Source organism: Hyla sarda, chromosome 3, assembly GCF_029499605.1.
Source record: "Hyla sarda isolate aHylSar1 chromosome 3, aHylSar1.hap1, whole genome shotgun sequence".
NCBI classification, from domain to species: domain Eukaryota; kingdom Metazoa; phylum Chordata; class Amphibia; order Anura; family Hylidae; genus Hyla; species Hyla sarda.
The window spans coordinates 417315351-417339654 of NC_079191.1; the positions used below are offsets into that span (position 1 = coordinate 417315351).

The window sequence follows — 24304 nt, forward strand, 5'->3', positions numbered from 1 at the left end:
CATACTGAACAAAACACACTGTGTGTAAACATAGCCTTATATTCAAGTGAATGGTACCTGACGGGGGTATGAGGCACTGCCAGAGCTCTGTATCTAGCCCGGTGTTTGGATAAACAATGAAGGTAATGCTTTGATTTCAGTTAGTTTATCACCTAGGGTCCCACGAGTGTGTGTGTGATTCCCCACTTCCCAATCAAATATTACTGTATCGTAAGGGTAAGGCCCTGTTCACACTGCCGTCATATTTTATAAATCCACAAGGGCAGTGGCAAGCCAGTGAATCGATGGAATTGTAATGAGTTCCATTGAGTTCCATTGTGGTGGCCAATGTTTTCAAGGAAAATGACTGCACTTTTATTGCTGTTAAACCTGATGGAGCTTCTGAGGGTAGTGTGAACATAGGCCTTAAGTCCTGAAAAAACCCAAATCTCAGTGAAATGGTCATAATGAAGGGGGGAAAAAAAAACAAAACCATCACAGAATTAAACATCCCTCAGAATAAAGGATCTACAGAGCAGCCTTGGTTCCTGTGATCCCCAGCAGGGGTCTTTAAGACGAAATTTAAGCCTTCTAATCTAAAGCTGTTCCTTCCACCTACAAATTAAACACTGCATCCCCATGCTGAGAACCAGGCTCAGGCCACTACATTACTTAGTTTTTCCAGAGGGAAAATCGGCTGGGGATCTCTCCTAGATTAGTGTACATGCTGGATAGTGACCTGTAACAATAAGGAGGTCAGCGACTATGGACCCAGTCACAGGAAGTGGAGCATGATATCGAAACGCTTCGCTGAAACTAGACAGGCAACAAACGTGTGAACTTCTGAATCTGGTGAAGATAAGCACCTGCAGCTCTCAAAACAACCGCCCCGTGTTATGACCCAGCACATTTTTTCCAGTGATCCATCATGGGAATATTTTCTACTTCGCTATTGCTAAGAGATAAGGACATTGGCGAGGCCCACATATTATATCAGTATACTTTGAAACATGATTTCAAAGAAGGCGTTTCTCCAACCCTCAAAATTAGGGCCATTGGTTTCACAGCTCTCACATTCTAATACCATTGGTTAAGAAGTTTCCCACAGGATCTGCTCATCTTGGGGCAATGTTGTATAATGTCTTGGAGATGGGAGGGTGGCGGCCAATACTAGCAAACAGTCACATAATCATGTGTCCATGGGACAGAACATTATCGCAACACAACCAGATGACGTGTGGGCTGGATACTCAGTATAGATGCCAAATATACTAAACAATAATGCAATATTCATTGGGAAATTTGAAAAGTGAAAAAAAATATTTTTATAGCACGAGTGCTGATCGGTAACTAGAATGGAGGATCTAGGTCCTTCAGCACCCCCAACCACCACAGTCATGGCCAGAAAGAGTGAATGGAGCAGAGGTCAAAGACTGCCAACTGCTTACCCTGGGTCCCGGCCCTATGAATCTCCACAATGTGTCCTTTTAACTGGGGGATTCTGCCTAACACCATATGATTTCCATGTAAAAAGTACTTACATAGGAAATAAAATGTGAGCGCAGATAAGAACCTTTCAGCCGATCTAGTCTGCTCAATATTTTGAATACTATGAATGGTCCCTTGCCCTATCTTATCGATACTTATCTGTACTATTATTGGCTGGCCATTCAACTAAACTGTCTATGGAAAAACATGGATGGGTTTGGCCCACCTGGTCAGGACATATTTGGTGACTCCCATTCAAGCTTAAATGCTTCCATGACATCCAACTGGGTGTAGGGTGTAGCCTCAAGATGTTCCAGAAAAAGGAATCATTCCTACCGTTAATTCGGTTTCATTACAACATAAGGAACCACACCAGATAGGTAGTTCAGGACGGACCTACTGCTTGGAAGACTTTACATCTGTGGTGACTTGGGATGAGGGGTGAACAGGGGTGTTGCAGGGTAGTGTTGCTGGGTATAGGATTAACCCTTAATTGTCATGATGCCAGGATGCGGGTTTCCTCAATGAATGTATATATATATATCCATATATCCTACCGCCACCCGTCCCAGGAACGATAGGGAGGAATAAAGGCTTGTCCACTGCCGGAATTGTATTGAACTTGAAATAACTTTGCAGGATGCAATTAACAACTGTCTTTACAAGAGGACCGGAATTTAGGCTTCTCACAGGTTGACTGGGACCTTGTAGGGAATAAGCTTTGAATCCTTGCTTTACGCTGTTCCACTGAATTTAGGGGTATGTTTTAGTTTCAGTAGTCATGTAAGATTTTAGGATGGAGTTGGATAAACTCACGGTTCAGTATGCAGCTGAAATTGGTAGGCTTCAGGCCTAATTTGCTTGTAGAATTACACAGAGCTCCGCTCGCTGTCATATCCCGGAGGAAAGAGCGATCATTGGATACAGCGCCCTTATATCTCAGGGGCAGGCTCAAAGCTTATTGGTACCCCAAACCTGTCAGTCCTAGTACAAAGGATTGTGGATATAACACATGACCTAGTCACATGACCCGAAGGTTCTTAACCTCTACTATAACACAAATATCATTGATCACGTGACCTAAGGTCCTGTACATTACTTACACTACATTATACCATATTTAATATATACAATTTTAAGAATACTAGGAGGCGCCAAGGGTTATCCCACCAGGAGAGCCCTATCAGCATGAGGAACTCTGACTATGGGGACTTACAACCAAAGGTACGGGACTGAGTCCAGTACCGGGACACCACACATCCAAAAGAGCAGCCCTTATTTGTTAACACACCCAATTAGTAGCGACGGGCAAACGTATGTAGAGAAGAGCACGTGGCTGCCCTACAAATTTGTTCTGGTGAAGTATCAGCTTTCTCAGCCCGAAGATGATATAGTCCTCGTAGAAAGAAGTTTAATCTTCAGAGGACAATGCTTTCCTTGGCTCTGGTAGAATTCAATAATAGCCGACTTAATCCAGCGAGCTATAGTGTCTTTTGAGGCTTTCTTGCCTCTATTTTTGCCTTTGAACTGTACAAAAAAAAATAAAAAATAAGGGTATAGTCTAGTCTCTAAGATTTGGTCATTTCAAGGTACTGAAGGATTATTCGTTTCCCACCTAAAGTGAGGAACTTTATTCCTTTCTAATTTTTTGGCTTTTAGAAGAAAGAAGAGAGAATTATTTCTTGGCTCCTGTGAAAATCTGATCAGAATAAATTCTGGCCGGGTTCACACTGCCGAATTTCCAAGCGGAATTTTGTTTTAAAATTCCGCTCGGAGAGAACCTAGATTTCTACTGTCCTACATACATTGGTTATGATCACTAATAAGGTTGCCTTCCAAGATAAGAGTTTGATTTCTATAAAAGGAAAGACCTGTCAGACTTTGTAGAACCATATTGAGATTCCACTGGGGCAAAATCTGTAAAATATTTTGGCTAAGTACACTAACCCCTTTACCAAACCTTTTTTTTCCACATGTGTTCGCTAAACGGAAGAAAAGAAAACTAGACAAAGCGGCTACCTGAACTTTAAAAGAACTACAGTTAAGGTCTTTGTCTACCATTGCCTTAAGAAATTCCAACCAGGATCACCAGGCCTTATTTTTCTCAATACTCCAGATATTAAAGGGGTACTTCGCCCACAGACAGCGACCAAAAGGACAGGGCATAAGATGTCTGATCGTGAAGGTCTCTCGCTGAGACCCCCCACGATATCCGTGCAGCACCTGTGTGGCACCCAGCATTCTAAACAGTATGTTTAGAATGCTTGTTTTCTGCGGACAGAGATGTGATGTTATGCCACGCCCCCTTGTGAAATCTTGCCATGCCCCCTCCATTCATGTCTATGGGAGGGGGCGTGATGGCCATCATGCCCCTCACAGACATGAATGTAGAGGACGTGGCAAGACGTCACAATGGGGTGTGGGGTGACGTCTCCGGCCGTGGAAACCCAGCGTTCTAGACATACTGTTTAGAATGCCGAGTGCACCCCTGAGGAAGTCACCATCAGTGACGGAACGCGTTGGGTTCTCTTTGGGATCCCGTCCCATGTAATATCATACCTTGCAGTTCCTCCGTCTGTGGTTTGTCATAACCTTAGATTTACCTTGTTTGTGTATTGAATGCATTGTGGTAGCTCTTGTATTATTGTGCTATATATTGATGAGTAGTCATATTGGTGCTATACACCATATATTCATTTAGTATACCACAGTGCAACTGTTATTTATATTGGTGTAATATTTGTGCACAATTGGGCAATACAGCAATAGGATACCATCTATTGGAGGATGGGGCCCGTGGAGAGAGGGAGGGGGGGGGGGGTTCATGGCCCCTCTTCCATGTTGTGTTTTGCTCTTTATGAGCAATTCTAATTGTTTTTTAATGTCCTTTTGCTTATGTATTTGTATTCATGTGAACATTACTAATAAAGGAATTGTGTATGATCTTCTGATCTATAGGTGTGCACTTTGTACAGTGATAACTTTTTCTTTGTGTAGTAGAATGCTGAGTGGGGCACAGGTACTGCAGGGAGATTGCGGGGGTCCCAGGGGCGGTATCCCCGTGATCAATCTTCTTTTCCCCTATCCTTTGGATAGGGGATTAGATGTCTATGGGTGGAGTATCCCTTTAAGGGGAAACAGAGGGAAAGCAATTCCATGTCTGCTCTCCCAGATCTACTATTGACTATTGTTTGGTCCGGATAGTCAACCCGAGTACTCTCTGATCCTTTTAGGTGTACTGCAGAGACAAATCTTGTTGTAGGTGAAGATGACAAATTCCTCCCCTGATGTCGGTGAAAGGAAACATTTTTCACGTTGTTCAGATGAATTTTTGTGAAGACTTGACTGATCTCTTGAAACCATTGTCCCTAAATTTTCTTGTTGGGAATTTGAGTTCCACAGCAAATCATGCTCAGATATGTGGTCAATGGAAGGGAAGGATTTTTAGAATGGATCCATTCAATTCCTTGTAATACATTTTCTGGGTTCTTCCACCAGTAGAGAGAATTTTTTGTGGACAGAAATATTGATATATTTTTTGTCCAGGATGGAAGGATTTTTGTTTCACTCATATAGGATCATGGACTGTAAGGATCTGGTTAGAAATTGCTTGGATGCAAGAGGTAATCAGACTTAAAACCTTCATGGACGGAAGGTTTTTTGCTTTTCTTTCGAAAATGTGATGATTTTTAAAAATTCTTTTTACTTTGACTCTGGAAGCCTGGGACTGGGAGTCTAAGATTCCCAGGGACACTTTCTTTCCATAGAAATACACCAGCCCAACCCAGTTTGGGTTATTTGCCTACAACTGGCTGCAAGAATAGATAATCGTCCAGGTAGAAAATATCAGAATTCCTAGTTTGCCGAGCAATCAATCATTTCTATCACAATATTTGTGAAAACTCGAGGACCCAAAGAAATTCTGAAGGGAAGACACTTAAATAGGTAGTGGAAAGTTTCTTCCTTTATTTGTATGGGGAATCTTAAGAATATCTGTTACCAAAGATGTATCTTTTAGATCAGAACATATTTTTGGATTGGAGTTATCGTCTTCCTCGACTGCATTTAGAATGCTTGGTAGACAATCCTTTGGGTCAAGAATTTTCGGTTAAAGGAGTGTCCGAAAATTAACTTAAAGGGGTACTCCGCCCCTAGACATCTTATCCCCTATCCAAAAGGATAGGGGATAAGATGTCAGATCGCTGCGGTCCCGCTGCTGGGGAGCCCCGGGGTCCAGGGGCCGAAGCAGTGTGCGTAACGACGCTCTGTGCGTAATGACGGGCGATCCAGGGGCCGGAGCAGCGTGATGTCATGGCTCCGCCCCTCATGACATCACGGCCTGTCCCCTTAATGCAAGTCTATGGCAGGGGGCGTGACGACCGCCACGCCCCCTCCCATAGACTTACATTGAGGGGGGCGGACCGTGACGTCACGAGGGGCACAGCCATGATGTAACAATGCTCCGGCCCCTGTATTGCCCGTCATTACGCACAGAGCGAACTCCGGGGCTCCCCAGCAGTGGGACCACGGCCATCTGACATCTTATCCCTTATCCTTTGGATAGGGGATAAGATGTCTAGGGGCAGAGTACCCCTTTAACCCCTATCCACAGGATAGGGGATACGTAGCTGATATCGGGGGAGGGGGGGCAACGAACTCTAGGACAGGACCACGGCACTCTCAGTGAGGAGCGAGTGTCTTCTACCAGTTTTCAGCGCTCCCATATGGAGCACTTGCTGGCTAATAGCACCCAGAGACAGGAGGATCCTGGGGATCCATATACATCTGGGGGGGGGGAGGGGGTACCTGGAATTTGACTGGAGGAAGACTCCTCTGCAAAGTGCAAATGTCTTCCTCCTGCAAAGCTCCCTTCATAGTTTGGAGGAGGAGGGGGGTTGCAACTGGAATTAAAGGATGAAGTATTTTCCCTTTCCTCCCTTGGGATAACTCCAGCATCCGGACTTTCCCTTTCCTTTATAATCACTGGAAGGCCGTCTGTTCTCATGAAAGGACTGAATTTTCCTATACAGTTTGTCTTCGGAAAATCCCTTTTTCTTATCTGTGGCACTCTTGGATTTTTTCTTGTTCGGACCCAAACAAATGGAAGAATTAAAAAAAAAAAAAAAAAAAATGGAACAAAGTTTGTTTTTGGATAAGACATCCCCGACCATAGTGTTAACCAGAAGACACAACAGACCTAGTCAGATAGGCAGGCAAGCCCCAAATCTAACAAATTCCACAGATGTGTCTGTTAGGAAGTCTGACACCATTTTAAGTAAAAGCATTGATTTAAAAAAAATGATCTCCGTATAATAGTTGAGACTCCTTGATTTAACCATATAAACAAGGACCTGTTGACACAAGCAGCTCCAGTGTTAGTTTTTATTACATTAGAGCCTTTGTTAAGCAGGCCACCAGCCAAACGGAGAAAAATCCTCCAATGGAATAGTAGTAAAATTTACCATTTTGGCTTCCCGGGTATTTATTTTTCGGGTCTTTCTTGTCAAAGCAGATGCCATTTTTAAACTTTCTCGGGACAGATAATCTTATATTGTATACATACATTCTTCAAGAATAAGTTCTTCAAGATTAGAATTAATTGGAAACACGTTTCTTTTTGGGTCCTCCAAATGTCTTGTCCTGAGCGGACTTGGTTTGGACTGCCTCTTCGATATTTATTGTGTTATGAATAGAGGTTAACAAAAAAAAAAAAAAAAAAAAAAATTATATTTTATTTATTTATATATATTATATATACCCTAAATCAAAAATAGTATTTTTTTTAATCAGGGTCTGCCCTTTCATCTATACCTTCCCCCCCCCCCCCCCCCCCCGCCACCCCACATCACTTGTTGGGAATAGTCAGGGCACCTCCATATTACAGAGTAGGATGCTCCAGCTGAAATTGGTGGGAATCGGCTGAGTTTTCACTTAACTTTATGGGGACTTACAGAAAGATCTGACAGCGATTCCATATAGCGCTCATTTGGGGCCACCTCTCTACTGAACTCAATATCCCAGTTACTGCAGACAGTCAATGGCCACGGTGTTGACCCCACAGATTTAATTTTCAAAACAATTTTATTTAAAATATTACATAATAATAATAATAATAATAAATAAATCATATAGGACCAGTGAATGTTCTCAAATGACCCCAAAACCCGCCTGGCCAGCTTTGCCCACGCTCATGGTCACACAGTATCCAAGATGTTCCTTGTTTTCCGGACAATTTGTTGTAGGATGTAACAGACAAGTGAGAAAATTATTCGCACACAAGTTTCCCAAACTTCACAGGTTTCTACTAGAGTTGAGAGATCTCACAAGCTCCGCACAACCCTCGGGGTCAGGTCAGGCCGTGTCTTCAGAAGTTTGAGCTCCCTACCGATCAAGGAGACTGCACTAGTACAAAAATGCTGAATTTATTCATTTCAGGTTCTCTTTTTTGTTTTTGTTTTAGGGGACATTCTCTCTCTCTGCCCTTGCAGATAGTATGAGATAGAGGTAGCATGCTTGTTTAACCCAAATTGGGACAATAATGGCCCATGTCCTATCATTAAAGGAGTACTGAAGCCGGAAATAACTTATCCCCTATCCACAGGATAGGGGGTAAGTAGCTGATTGCAGGGGGGGGGGGGGGGGGGGGCTGACCGCTGGGACTCCCCACGACCTCTGGTGGGAGTGAGAAGGGCGTGCACTAGACGGCACATGCTCCATTGATTTCTATGGGAGTTCCAAAGAGACCTGAGTCCAGCACTCGGCAATCATCGGTACCGTCTAGCAGTAGACAACACGCACTCCTCACTGAGCAAGATTGGGTCCTGCCTCTAAGATCGTGGGGGGTCCCAGAGGCTGCAGTACTCCTTTAAAAGGACATCTGTAATGTAAAATAACTTGTAGTTATAGATTGCAGGGGGGTCTGGGCGCTGGGACCCCCCATAATCTCGGCAGTCTGCTGGAAGGGGATGTGCCCATCCCCAGCATGATGCGGCGTCCACAGATACATGGATGGGGCGTTTCAGCTGCCACTTCATGCGGGGATGAAACGCTTCCGGGGCCCTATACAGGAGATCGCAGGGGTTCCCAGCACCCAGACCCCCTGCGATCTATAACTTATCCCCTATCCTTCGGATAGGGGGGGATAAGTTATTTTACACTACAGGTGTCCTTTAAGTGTCATACCTCATCCTATACTAGTCTTTTAATACTTATGCCAGTTTTTCCAAACCAGTGTGATTCCAGCTGTTGCAAAACAACAACTCCCAGCATGCCCGGACAGCTAAAGACGTCCGGGCATGCTGGAAGTTGTAGTTTAGCAACAGCTGGAGGCACCCTGGTTGGGAAACACTGACTTTTGCACTACAAATCTACAACTACACATCCATCCGCCATTTCTATTTGCACCTTGGTTGTTGACATCCATTGGTTATTAGTACACCGTAAACTCAAGGAGACTGCACTAGCCCAAAAATGCTGAATTTATTCATTTTAGGTTTAAATGTTTCTTTTTTTATTTTTTTTATTTTTAAAGGGGACATTCTTTCCCTGCTCTTGTAGGTTTAGTGCTTCCCCTAACAATGCATTCCATACTCTCCAGGGCTGATGCACTCTGACAAAAAGTGGCCTTTAGCTGCTGACCATAAAGTAGCAGGGTCATAGAGCATTTAGTGCCGCGACCTCAGGAACGCAAGGTACCTCCACCAAAAAATTCCACCTCATTCTTTTCTTTGTGTGACCCTATTCATCACATCCTATTGTTAGCTGCAAAGGGCAAAGTATTTGGTGCCCTAAATTGTAGCTTCAGCCTCGTGCTCCCTGTAGTCATTGTGGACATTAATAAAACCTGAATTTAAAACAGATGTTTGAGGACTTTTTCTTTTTACTTTTTTTGTTTTTTTTTAAATACACAAACACTCTTAATGTGTGTTTGTTTTAAGCCGGGATTAGGCGATCCGCTGCTGTCCTACTGCAATTCCTTGTAGGCTTTGGCAGCTGCAAAACTGAAGAGCCGCCCTGGATAAAAAAAGAAGTTACCATAAGAAAGAAAAACTAAAAAAACTGTAAAATAGAAAATAAAAAAGGTGTAATACTGGCATCTTATATGGCAGAGTTTTCTTCGGACCCCCTCGGTCATAGGGTCGTTGGTATGAAAGCTATCTCTGCATCTCGTATAGTAACTCCCCTGCTCAAGTGCCATAATATGCCGATACTCAGGAATCATAAGAATGCGAAGTTGAACTCGCACCTTACCTGCACACTCATGTGTCATGTGCCGAAATTAGCGGGTCTGGCAACCTTAAAGGGGTACTCCACCCTTAGACCTCTTATCCCCTATCCAAAGGATCGGGGGATAAGATGTCTGATCGCGGGGGTCCCGCCGCTGGGGACCCCAGCAATATATCATGCGGCACCCACCTGTTTCTGCTCCGGAAGCCCTGGGAGGGTCTGGATCCCGACCACGGGAATGGAAGTTCGTGACGTAACGACTCCGCTCCCATGTGACGTCACGTCCCGCCCCCTCAATGCAAGTCTATGGGAGGGGGCGTGACGGCCGTCCTTTGGATAGGGGATAAGATGTCTAGGGGTGGAGTACCCTTTTAAAGGGGTACTCCGGTGGAAAACTATTTTTTTTTTAAATCAACAGGTGCCAGAAATTTTTTTTAATTACTTCTATAAAAAAAATCTTAATCCTTCCAGTATTTATCAGCTGCTGTATGCTCCAGAGGAAGTTGTGTAGTTCTTTTCAGTCTGACCACAGTGCTCTCTCCCACCTCTGTCTATGTCAGGAACTGTCCAGAGCAGGAGAGGTTTCCTATGGAGATTTGCTTGTACTCTGGACAGAGGCGTCAGCAGAGAGCACTGTGGTCAAACAGAAAATAACAACTCAGCTTCTTCTGGAGCATACAGCAGCTGATAAGTACTAGAAGTATTAAGATTTTGTAATAGAAGTCATTTACAAATCTGTATAACTTTCTGGAGCCAGTTGATACGTAAAAAAAGTACCCTTTTAAAAAGTGGATATACAGCTGTTCTGACATGGGGCAATGCAGAATCATGGGGGTAGCCAGACAGTGATGGAACCCCCACTATAAAACTGAAATAACACAATGGGCGGACATCATGTCTATTGGACACGGACAATATGAGGAACCACAGCATTATCCAGAGAGTGCAGGATATCTCCAGAATTTGTCTGTCCGGTCATTACAAGCTATGGTTTACATTTCTTTTGAAAAACAACTCATTTTGGAAAAAAGAAAAAAAACGAAGTCCTCTAGAACCAACAGGGGGGCACCCCAGAATCTTAGCACACCCTCATAGAAGAAGATCTCATGCACAAGGTTTACAGGAAGCCCCCAAGGTTCCATGCCCTCGAACTCTTGCCTTCTCTTCTGTAGGCCCAGCTGAATTCCTCATATGGCTTCACATGTTGCCTCAGGGCTGGGCAAATGCTGGGAGCCAAGTGGTCAACGTACATAAAAATTTGCACTTGACACTTTAGTGACATTGCTCCTTTTGACTCTTTGTCCACCCCCATAGTCATTTCACTGGTTGTTTTCTCTAATTCTAATTACAAGGTTTGGTTCCCATCCAAAAAAAAAACAAAAAAAAAAAACAACTCTATCCCCCCCGAGCTGCACCTTTTTGTTTTATCTACTGTATGTCTAACAGAGCATTCAGTGCTCCACAGCTATACCCCCATCTTATCACATCCCCCCACTCATTTCCCTTTTTTAAAGACATCCTCTGTGTTGCCCTTTAATATAGAATGTGCCCCCTTGGGCATTCACACCAAAGTATGAAGTGTTAATGGACCTTAATGTACATAGGCACTTATAGGCCCAACCGTCACCTATTCTTGGTGAAGTAGTGCTGGAGGTGGTCCTTCACCTCCATAGAGACAGCATGCTTGTCCAACCCAAAGTGGGCCGATAATGGCCCTTGTCCCGCCATAAGGTATCATACCTCATCCTATGGGTTTTATTTTTTTCATACTTATGCCAGTTTTTCTCCAACCAGGAAGCCTACAGCTATTCAAAACTACAATACCCAGCTTTTCCGGACGGCCTTTGGCTGTTCAGCGATATTTGTGTGTATACTGTGCATGTGGCGATTCGCCTGTGGCGATTCGCATGTCCCTGTGTGGCTTCTGGAAGCGGTGGATTGCTGCTGCGAGCAGGACACAGTGGGGAAAACAGCTGGAGGCATACTATAGGGTCAGTCATTAGTGGATCCGCAGAGTAAAACATGCTACGGATCTGCTATGTGTCACCCTACCCTAAAAGTAAGCTATTTTAGGCATTTATGAAGAACATGTAGGATATATATATATGTCGCAGGTACACAGGTAAATGGTGGGAAAACACCTTTATTTAGGCTAGGTTCACAATGCTTGTGATTTCATCTGTTCGGACTAATATATATTAAATTACACACACACACACACACACACACACACACACACACTGCTGAAAAATTCTGCATGGAATTCTGCAGGAATTCCGTAGTGTGAACGCACCCGGAGGAAACACTTCCTACGGGTGCGTTCACACTGCGGAATTCCCGCGGAATTCCACGAGCGGAACTCCGCTATGTGAACTTAACATTAGTGTTAATGGGTCTCCGCGAGACCCGTTCACACTGCGGAATTTCAGCGGCGGACAATTCCGCCGCTGAAATTGTTCAGCGCAAAGAGAGAACATGTTCATTCTTTGAGCGGATTACGCGAGCACTGCATAGCCATCAATGGTGACGGCTCAGTGCCCCGGGGCCCTAGCACCGAAGCAACACCGGCGGCGGCCGCCAGGCAGAATCTCCGCTCGTGGAGTTTGGCGAGCGGAGATTCCGCTGTGTGAACGCACCCTACATCTGAATGAATGAATGAACTAATCATATGAAATACTTTCGTCTTTATATAGTTGAATGTGCGGACAACAAAACCACACAAAAATGATCAATGGAAATCAAAATTTATCAACCCATGGAGGTCTGGATATGGAGTCACACTCAAAATCAAAGTGGAAAACCGCACTACAGGCTGATCCAACTTTATGTAATGTCCTTAAAACAAGTCACAATGAGGCTCAGTAGTGTGTGTGGCCTCCACGTGCCCGTATGACCTCCCTACAATGCCTGGGCATGCTCCTGATGAGGTAGCGGATGGTCTCCTGAGGGATGTCCTCCCAGACCTGGTCTAAAGCATCCGCCAACTCCTGGACAGTCTGTGGTGTATGGAGCGAGACATGATGTCCCAGATGTGCTCAATCGGATTCAGGTCTGGGGAACGGGCGGGCCAGTCCATAGCATCAATGCCTTCCTCTTGCAGGAACTGCTGACACACTCCAGACATATGAGGTCTAGCATTGTCTTGCATCAGGAGGAACCCAGGGTCAACCCCACCAGTATATGGTCTCACAAGAGTTCTGAGGATCTCATCTCGGTACCTAATGGCAGTCAGGCTACCTCTGGCAAGCACATGGAGGGCTGTGCGGCCCCCCAAAGAAATGCCACCCCACATAATTACTGACCCACCGCCAAACCGGTCATGCTGGAGGATGTTGCAGGTAGAAGAACGTTCTCCACGGCGTCTCCAGAATCTGACACGTCACAAGTGCTCAGTGTGAACCTGCTTTCATCTGTGAAGAGCACAGGGTGCCAGTGGTGAATTTGCCAATCTTTGTGTTGTCTGGAAAATGCCAAACATCCTGCACAGTGTTGGGCTGTAAACACAACCCCCACCTGTGGACGTTGGGCCCTCATACCACCCTCCTGTTTCTGACCATTTGAGTGGACACATGCACATTTGTAGCCTGCTGGAGCTCATTTTGCAGGGCTCTGGCTCTGCTCCTCCTTCTCTTTGCACAAAGGCGGAGATTGCGGTCCTGCTGGTGGGTTTTTGCCCTCCTACGGCCTCCTCCACGTCTCCTGATGTACTGGCCTGTCTCCTGGTAGCGCCTCCATGCTCTGGACACTACGCTGACAGACACAGCAAACCTTCTTGCCACAGCTCGCATTGATGTGCCATCCTGGATGAGCTGCACTACCTGAGCCACTTGTGTGGGTTGTAGACTCCGTGTCACGCTACCACTAGAGTGAAAGCACCGCCAGCATTCAAAAGTGACCAAAACATCAGCCAGGAAGCATAGGTGCTGAGAAGTGGCCTGTGGTCACCACATGCAGAACCACTCCTTTATTGGGGGTGTCTTGCTAATTGCCTATAATTTCCACCTGTTGTCTGTTCCATTTGCACAACAGCATGTGAAATTGATTGTCAATCAGTGTTCTTCCTGAGTGGACAATGGGATTTCACAGAAGTGTCATTGACTTGGAGTTACATTGTGTTGTTTAAGTGTTCCCTTTATTTATTTATTTTTGAGCAGTGTGAATATATTTTATAATTTTTTTTTTTGGTGCCAAATGGACCTTAAATGGGCCAGAGCTACAGAACCCAGAAAGTCCCACCCAAACAAAAGGAGAACATATAGATCAGGACCCTAGTGCTACAAGGTAAGTACTAACCACCGAGCCACCATGTTCCTCCTATACACATAAGAACATAAGCCTTTGGCTGTCTGGGCATTCTGGGAGTTGTAGGTTTGCAACAGCTGGAGGCACACTGGTTGGGAAACACTGGCGTATTTTATAACTATTGGGCAAAATGGATGACAATGAAGACCTCCGTCAGGGCTTGTCACCCAGATTCCCAGACCACCGAGTGACAAATCTAACAACGATTCGGAGGGAGGATGTATCTCCGCAAACAGGTGTGACAACCAACACATCCACCAAACGAAAAGCGGCAGGTGGATCCAGAAGGTCGCAGGTCAGGTCAGGAACGTCATGACCAAAGTGTATATGGATTTGCTGCAGGATCGAGCCATTTTACATATTATGTTAAGAAATTGCTAGAAACTGTAGGATCCGACTACACACAGGGTTTGTTTTGTAGTCTGTCACCATGGAGACTCATAGGTCCGAATAGGAGCTGTAGGAGAAACATCAACGCTTTCTGGGAAACGCTATGATAACTGCATCACATGGAAAAACCATAAGACGAATTATATTCAGCCTTTCTGTCCGTTCCTGGGAAAGCTGGGTGACAATTAATATGAACATAAGTAGAGCTACATCTTAACCCAGCTTTTCAAAGCGGGAAATCTATTTTGTGATGTGCAGATATAGGATTTGCGCATCAATGGTCAAATAACAGTGATCCAACCTGCAGCATTCCTGCCATTGCGAAACCACAACTCCCAGCATGCTCGGACAGCCGATGGCTGTCCGAGCATGCTGAGAGTTGTGGTTTTACAATGGCACAAAAACTGCAGGTTGGAGAACAGTGCCATATAAGGGCCCATGCGCGCGGCAGAATTTAACTGGTGGAATGTAGCTTGGCAATTTCGATGCAGCAGCCTCCCATTGTTTTCAATGGGATTCTGCTGCACCGTGCACATGGAAAAATGTATGCAGCGGAAAATCAAATTCCGGACTCCGCCGAAAAGAAAAAAACATGTTCGTTTTCTCAGCAGACACGGCTCATCTTTGAGTTGCTGTCAATTCCCTGAATTACTTGCGGATTCTGCTTGTAGCAGCCTCCCATTGATCCACTCTTTAGTTCACACGTCCTAAGTTCCGCACCAGAACTTCCGGCAAGAAATTGGATTCCGGTGGGAGATTGAACATGTTCAGAGAAGTGCACATAGAGTGTCTATTGCCGCTATGAACAGGCACAGATAGAGGCAGCGCTGTAGGGTCCATTGTCGGCCGGTGCGCAGCGTAAAATCCGCTGTGTATCCGTCCGTGTGAATGAGCCCTTTAGATATGTTCACACTGTGGAATCTCCGCTCGCAGAATTCCCTGAGCGGAGATTCCGTCCAGCGGCCGCGGACAAAATACTTCGGGGGTAGGACCGCGCGGCACTGCTGTCACTATTGATGGCTATGCAGTGCAAAGAATTTAGATGTTCTTAGTGTGGATCAATTTCAGCGGCGGAATTGTCCGCCACTGAAATTCCTCAGTGTGAACGGATCTCGCGGAAGACCCATTCACACTGATGTTAATGTTCACTGTGCAGAATCCTGCGGGAATTATGTAGTGTGAACATATCCTTTAGAGATGAGCGAATTTACAGTAAATTCGATTCGTTACGAACTTCTCGGCTCGGCAGTTGATGACTTTTCCTGCATAAATTAGTTCAGCTTTACGGTGCTCCGGTGGGCTGGAAAAGGTGGATACAGTCCTAGGAGACTCTTTCCTAGGACTGTATCCACCTTTTTCCAGCCCACCGGAGCACCTGAAGGCTGAACTAATTTACGCAGGAAAAGTAATCAACTGCCGAGCCGAGAAGTTCGTGACGAATCGAATTTACTGTAAGTTCGCTCATCTCTAATATCCTTACAAGGAAAAAAAATTGGGTGGAAGTATTAGTGGGCAGAAAAACATAGTGGGAGAGTGATGCAGTTGCCCATAGCAACCAATCAGATTGCTTCTTTCAATATTCAGGGGCCTTTTTAAAAATGAAAGAAGCGATCTGATTGGTTGCTATGGACAACTGGATAACTTTTCCTCCTCACAGGTTTTGATAAATTTCCCACATAGGGGGGGTAGATTTACATTCATCAGATATGGGGCCATAATTTAGGCGATTCCCCCCCCCCAGATCTGAACGAAAATGATTCTTAGTCTCAGAAATTTCCGCAACAAATCTGCCGCCTGTGAATTCGCGCTCACATCTGCAATGTCAATTTAGGTGTTCGGTCACAAGAAACGAAAATGTAAAAAAAAAAAAAAAGGACACACGTTGGACACCCAAGGCGTCTCACGCATCCATTAACCTTCATTGGGATCGGTTGAGGTTGTGACACCCGTCGTTTTGACAAGCAACAGGGTGCCGCGTGCTGGGCGCTTTTCTTATGGTCAGAATCTGCCACAGAGGCTCCAAACAGCACATGTGAACAAAGCGTGTGTTTCTAACATCCAATATGGCCGCCGTTATGGATCCTTGCTGGGGTTGTCACCCAGCTTTCCCAGATTCCTGAATGAAATAAATTTCCGAATGTTAACTACGGCAATGCGGGGGGACAAACTAGGGACATTTCTCTCACTCCAGAAGTAACATTAAGAAGCAGGCATGCCGGCGACATGGGACGGCGTGTTGTAACCAGATGAGGAGCGGGGTCCCCATGGCCAGTGCAGACTTGACTGAGTTAACAAAAGACAAGGTAAAGCCGTGGAAGCGGTGGGCGGGCCGCAGGCCGCCAGTGTAAACACACACAATGTACAGATCCAGGCAGAACGCACATCATGGGATGCGAGGAGCAGACATGTCCCAGCACAGACGACAATGCACCGTCTGGAGCTTAACCGCTTCACCGCCAAGCGCGCCGCTTCCAGACAGACAATCTACATCCGTTTCCAGAAGTTCGCAAAAAAAAAAAATTCTCCGTCTGCCATAAGAGTGGCAGCAGCTTCGTAGACGCACCGGAGCTAAATTTGGCTATACGGTAAATCCCCGCATTATCGTCATATCCCCATCAGTTGCGTCACCTAACACGCTCCTCTCTGCTGCACCGACACTCCGCGCTGCGTACGGTTCATTCAATGATACTAACATAACGTGTAAGGCTGAATATAAAGAGACATATGTCCCTAATGTCCTTTTCTAATAGTATTTTATGGCGTGCAAGATCGTTCAACGCAACTCAAGAAATTCCAAAACCGCATAGACATGCAACCGGAGGTCCTTATAGACATAAAGCGTCGAAATTCGGTTCTGACCCACTTACGAGAAGGGTCAGTTGCTCACACACAAAAAAAAAATATATATATATATATATATATATATATATATATATATATATATATATATATATATATATACATACACATACGTATATGGACGTGACGCATTCGTTCTTTTGGACATACGCAATTTCGTATCGCAACCTCACACGTCGGTAAATCCGTGCAATGATCCTATCTTTACTTCTATGTAGGCAACAAAATTTTGGGGTTGGGTAAAGCTGCAGGTTTAATGAGGCACCTGCATGTGACTGGCCATAGAGCAATGGTCTCCAAAGTGCAGACCTCCAGATGTTGCCAAACTACAGCTCCCAGCATGCCCGGACAGCCGTTGGCTGTCCGGGCATGCTGAGAGTTGTAGTTTGGCAACATCTGGAGGGCCGCACTTTGGAGACCATGTAGGAATGCACGATGCCCCATTTTACGTGCGGCCCCTAGGCATGTGCCTACTTGCCCCCTTAATGTTTTAGAATGGAGAAAAGAGGCACTTACCTGCATGAGTCTCCTGCCCAATACCAATCACTCCAGTCCCTAGCAAAGCACCAGCAGCCACATCCGAAGACAAAAAACAGAAGATGAGAATAGTCCTTGCACTTTGCAACCAAGTCTCATCCAGCAGACAAATAATTCACACTGTAACAGATCCTCAGCACTGAGCGGATCACGCCTTGTCCCCCTGCATCAGATCTCCATCCAGGAATCTTTGGAAGCTCAAAAGTTTGGCTGCAAACTCTGCAAAAAGAAGGAGGACTAAAGAAGAGGAGGAGGAGGAGGAGGAGGGATCTGCAGAGCCTGGGCTGAGTCACAGGAGGAGGAGGAGATGGTGGAGGGTGTGCCTGGGACTTACAATGTGTCTTGGTGTGAAGTGCATTAGATGGACACTGCTGCTCCTTCCTTCTTACATCACACCGCTGGAATCCCTGGAATGTGCAGCCACTGGGGATGTTACTTGCTTTCTTGTTAATCAAAGGGGAAGAAGGATACGGCGGAGCAGCCCCCCCTCCTGGACGGGAGAGGTAGAGCAGTAACCTGCTGCACATACAGGCGGCGTGCGGGAAGCCCAATCAAGGGTTAAAAATCTAAGAACATGTGTTATCATGGGATTGTTCACTTGCATCGCATTAGATTGCAGTACCGCAGCTGATGCATCCCTATGGTGTGGCATAAGCAACCTTGATGGCTTTTTTTCTTTTTTGGGCGATTACTACAAATTTGGCACTTTTTCGTCCCCTAAAATGTAGACAATCTTCCTTCTTCTCCTCTCGCTTTCTCAAAATTAACATGGAGAAAATGGAATTAATCATTCCCCATCTCTCATCAACCTGATCGATCAATCACAGTCAATGGTTCCGCCGTCTCTTCAGTCCCACAAGTACGCTTCCTCAGGGTCACCTTCGACTCACTCTCACCTTCAACTCTGTCCCCATCCAGACCCTCCCCACTTCATGTGGCTTTTACCTCAAAAAACATCTCCTTTGGATAGGGGATAAGATGTGTGCGGCGGAGTAACCCTTTAACTTTGACTCATCTAAGCTATTGGTAGATGCCCTCATCATCTCTCACTTCAACTGCTGTAAGATCCTCCACTGTGGCCTTCTACTAAACCCTTTTTCTCCCCTCCGTTCCATCCTCAACTCTGCTGCTCAACCAATCCACCTCTCCCCTCGCTTCTCCTCTGCCTCTTCCCTGTGTCAATCCCTTCACTGTCTACCCGTTGCCCATTGAATTCAGTTTAAACTGTTTACCACAACATACAAGTGTGGTGTCGGGTGAAGGTAGTGTGCAAATTAACCTTTTCGTGATGCCAGGGCACGGTTAGCCTATACACCGTCCATGGTTTAGCCAGCTTCTCCTGTGCCAGGCACGGGGCAATAAATACTTCAACGCAAGGTTACAGATAACTGGCTTTACGGAGGCAGGATAGATGGTAAAATCCATTACAGCTTAGATTGGTATAAAGGAAGGTGCAGGGAGAACCTTAGAAGCTTATCGCCTTGCTGGGACATGTAGTTGATTTTGCTGTGTATGACTGACTTGCTGTATGGCAACCCACGCTTGACTTTAGTGACTTGAATGATTGACTTAGATCACTGGTGTAGTGCCAGATTTTGTGTTTTGCCGTGGAATGTGCCAGTGCTGGACTAAGACAGCTCCATTGGCTGACACACGCACACCCGCACCTACCATTGGTTCCTACCACAGCAAGAGGATGTCTTCTGCTGTGATAGCCGAAGCTCTGCGGCTGCAATGTTATTCGCACTGTGGCTGTAATGTAATTGATTCCCAGCTATGGGGACCGTGCGCCCGCGGGGGGGGATCTGTATGAGATGCCAGCCGCTGCGCTCAGCTTATGACACCCGCAGGCGCACAGTCTCTATAGCGGGGAATGAATGTAAGGTCAGCCACAGGACTGAGATCCCCCCCGCAGGCGCACAGTCCCCATAGTGGGGAATCTATTACATTAAAGTCGTAGCCACAGCCACAGCATTTCGGCTATCACAGCAGAGGATATCCTCACACTGAGCGGTGTTTGATACAGCATATTTGTGGTCACGTGACAAATGGAGCTGTCTTAGTCAAGCACTGGAAAGTGCTGAGTCGTGTAACACATTCCACGGCAAAACACCGGGACTTTGGTGCTTACCGCTAGGCTTGACATTCACCTGGCTTGACATTCATTGTGGTTACAGGATTAGACTTGAGGCCTCCTCAGAACACCTCACAGACTCTCTTCAGACTTTCTCAAAACTGTACCTCAGCTTGAACTTAAAGGGGGCTAATAGGGGATAAGATGTCTGATCGCGGGGGTCTCAGCAGCGGGCCCCCCGCGATCAGACATTCAATGCGGGTGCTGAATCTCCAGTTTCGGAAACGGCCATCACGCCCCCTCCCATAGACATGAATGGAGGGGGCATGGCGTGATGTCCCCAGTTCCGGAAACCCAGAGGTTTCCGAAACTGGAGATTCAGCACCCGCATAGAATGCGGGTGCTGCAGGGAGATCGCGGGGGGGTCTCAGCAGTGGGCCCCCCGCGATCAGACATCTTATCCCCTATCCTTTGGATAGCGGATAAAATGTTTTTGCCCGGAATACCCCTTTAACTCTGAACTCCAACCACACTATATAAGGAGCAGATTTGGTGGGTCCCCATTGGGCAGATAAATCACATGGTTCACCTCATGCACACTCCCCTAACAACAGGGTTCCTACAGTTTAACAGGCTTAAAGCAACAGGTACACAGAAAATGCCAATTCATTAACCATAGCATAACATTGCATTATATTGAGTCCTGAGTAATGTGGGCCAAAGATGGATACTGAAGGCAACATCTGCCACACAGGATGGGCAGGATGCTATATTCTGCACTGGGTCACCACACAGGCTGTCCACAACCTGTCCCCTCCATACATCTCTGATCTGATCTCATACTATCCCTCACATAATCTCTGATCCTCTCAAGGCCTCCGCCTGTGTTCTCCTCTCGTCTGCACCTCACATAACTGTCTACAAGACTTCTCTCTGCTTCCCCCATACAATGGAACTCTCTACCCCAACAACGATTCTCACCCACCACCAAGGCCGCACAAATAAGTCAAAACTTTTGATGGGTCAGGGTCTCTGACCCCCAGGGCCAATGCTAGACTATTTAGCTAGTTACCATATTAGGCTATGTTCACACTACGGATATGTCGTTGAATATCCGCTCGCGGAATTCAGCAAGCGGAGGTTAAGCATGGCAGGCGGTGGTAGGACCGCGCAGCACTGTGCCGTCACCATTGATGGTTTTGCAGTGCTTGCGGATTTCCACTCAAATAATGAACATGTTCTTTCTTTGTGCGGAACAATTTCAGCGGCGGAATTGTCTGCTGCTGAAATTCCGCAGTGTAAATGGGTCTCGCGGAAGACCCATTCACACTGATGGTAACGTTCACTGTGCGGATTTCTGCAGTGTGAACATACCCTAACACTGTTCTACATATACGCATACATATAACCATAATACTGTTACTGACCAAATCCAGTACACTAAGACCAATATTACCAATAATACCAGCATACAAGGGACATATATATTATCACCACGTAATGACAATCACCATCACACACCAATAAAATCCATGTTACATAGACCAATATTCACTCATACATGTCACGATGCCGGCTGGCAGGAGGTGGATCCTCTGTGCCAGAGAGGGATTGGCGTGGACCGTGCTAGTGGACCGGTTCTAAGTCACTACTGGTGTTCACCAGAGCCCGCCGCAAAGCAGGATGGTCTTGCTGCGGCGGTAGTGACCAGGTCGTATCCACTAGCAACGGCTCAACCTCTCTGACTGCTGAAGATAGGCGCGGTACAAGGGAGTAGACAGAAGCAAGGTCGGACGTAGCAGAAGGTCGGGGCAGGCAGCAAGGATCGTAGTCAGGGGCAACGGCAGGAGGTCTGGAACACAGGCTAGGAACACACAAGGAAACGCTTTCACTGGCACAATGGCAACAAGATCCGGCGAGGGAGTGCAGGGGAAGTGAGGTATACATAGGGAGTGCACAGGTGAACACACTAATTAGAACCACTTGCGCCAATCAGCGGCGCAGTGGCCCTTTAAATCGCAGAGACCCGGCGCGCGCGCGCCCTAGGGAGCGGGGCCGCGCGCGCCGGGACAGGACCGACGGAGAGCGAGTCAGGTACGGGAGCCGGGGTGCGCATCGCGAGCGGGCGCCACCCGCATCGCGAATCGCATCCCGGCTGGAGGCGGTATCGCAGCGCACCGGGTCAGTGGATCTGACCGGAGCGCTGCAGTAGCGAGAGTGTAGCGAGCGCTCCGGGGAGGAGCGGGGACCCGGAGCGCTCGGCGTAACAGTACCCCCCCCCCCCTTGGGTCTCCCCCTCTTCTTAGAGCCTGAGAACCTGAGGAGCAGACTTTTGTCTAGGATATTGTCCTCAGGTTCCCAGGATCTCTCTTCAGGACCACAGCCCTCCCAATCGACCAAAAAAAAGGTTTTCCCTCTGACCTTCTTGGAGGCCAGTATCTCCTTTACGGAGAAGATGTCCGAGGAGCCGGAAACAGGAGTGGGAGAAACAAGTTTGGGAGAGAAACGGTTGATGATGAGTGGTTTAAGAAGAGAAACGTGAAAGGCATTAGGAATACGAAGAGAAGGAGGAAGAAGAAGTTTGTAAGAGACAGGATTAATCTGGCACAAAATTTTGAAAGGACCAAGATAGCGTGGTCCCAATTTGTAGCTAGGAACACGGAAGCGGACATATTTAGCGGAGAGCCATACCTTGTCTCCTGGAGAAAAAATGGGGGGAGCTCTTCTTTTCTTATCAGCAAACTTCTTCATGCGTGATGAAGCCTGTAAGAGAGAATTTTGGGTCTCTTTCCATATGGTGGAAAGATCACGAGATATTTCATCCACAGCGGGCAAACCAGAGGGCAAGGGAGTAGGGAGGGGGGGAAGAGGGTGACGGCCGTACACCACGAAAAATGGGGATTTGGAAGAAGATTCAGAGACTCTGAAGTTATACGAGAATTCGGCCCATGGTAGAAGATCTGCCCAGTCATCCTGGCGGGAGGAAACAAAATGCCGTAAATAATCACCCAGGACCTGGTTAATTCTTTCTACTTGCCCATTGGATTGAGGATGATAGGCAGAAGAAAAGTTTAATTTAATCTTGAGTTGTTTACAGAGAGCCCTCCAGAATTTTGACACGAATTGGACGCCTCTATCCGAGACGATCTGCGTGGGCAACCCGTGAAGACGAAAAATGTGTACAAAAAATTGTTTTGCCAACTGAGGCGCTGAAGGAAGACCAGGAAGAGGGATGAAATGTGCCATCTTGGAGAATCGATCAACGACCACCCAAACAACAGTGTTGCCACGGGATGGGGGTAAGTCTGTAATAAAGTCCATACCAATCAGAGACCAAGGCTGTTCGGGGACAGGCAGAGGATGAAGAAGACCAGCGGGCTTCTGGCGAGGAGTCTTATCCCGGGCACAGACAGTGCAGGCCCGCACAAAATCAACAACATCCGTCTCCAGAGTCGGCCACCAATAGAAACGAGAGATGAGTTGCACGGATTTCTTGATGCCCGCATGACCTGCGAGATGGGAGGAGTGACCCCATTTGAGGATTCCGAGGCGTTGGCGTGGAGAGACGAAGGTCTTCCCTGGAGGAGTTTGCCTGATGGAGGCTGGAGAAGTGGAGATCAGGCAGTCAGGAGGAATGATGTGTTGCGGAGAGAGCTCTACTTCCGAGGCATCCGAGGAACGAGAGAGAGCATCGGCCCTAATGTTCTTATCGGCAGGCCGAAAGTGAATTTCAAAATTAAATCGGGCAAAGAACAGAGACCACCTGGCCTGGCGAGGATTCAGCCGTTGGGCAGACTGGAGATAGGAGAGGTTCTTGTGATCGGTGTAAATAATAACTGGAAATCTTGATCCCTCCAGCAGATGCCTCCATTCCTCAAGTGCTAATTTAATGGCTAGTAGCTCTCGATCCCCGATGGAGTAGTTCCTCTCCGCCGGAGAGAAGGTCCTAGAAAAAAAACCACAAGTAACAGCATGCCCGGAAGAATTTTTTTGTAGAAGGACCGCTCCAGCTCCTACTGAGGAGGCATCAACCTCCAATAGGAAGGGTTTAGATGGGTCAGGTCTGGAGAGCACGGGAGCCGAAGAAAAGGCAGACTTGAGCTGTTTAAAGGCGTCTTCCGCTTGAGGAGGCCATGACTTAGGATTGGCATTCTTTTTGGTTAAAGCCACGATAGGAGCCACAATGGTGGAAAAATGTGGAATAAATTGTCTGTAATAATTGGCGAACCCCAAAAAACGTTGGATAGCACGGAGTCCGGAGGGGCGTGGCCAATCTAAGACGGCAGAGAGTTTGTCTGGATCCATTTGTAGTCCCTGGCCAGAGACCAAGTATCCTAGGAAAGGAAGAGATTGACATTCAAACAGACATTTCTCCATTTTGGCATAAAGTTGATTGTCACGAAGTCTCTGAAGAACCATGCGGACATGCTGGCGGTGTTCTTCTAGGTT

General features: G+C 46.5%; 1 protein-coding gene across 4 annotated transcripts in view; it reads right to left on the reverse strand.

Annotated features, from left to right (window-relative positions):
* The window catches only part of PTPN14 (protein tyrosine phosphatase non-receptor type 14), a 155298-nt gene that overhangs the window by 108088 nt on the left and 22906 nt on the right, over nt 1–24304 (reverse strand). Inside the window, exon 1 of one of the 4 annotated variants that reach the window (XM_056568313.1) lies at nt 17761–17992. The exons of the other annotated variants lie outside the window; for them this stretch is intronic. The gene's annotated coding sequence lies outside the window, so the exon portion shown is untranslated. Of the gene's footprint in view, nt 1–17760; nt 17993–24304 lie in introns of those variants that run through there. 4 annotated transcript variants of the gene reach the window in all.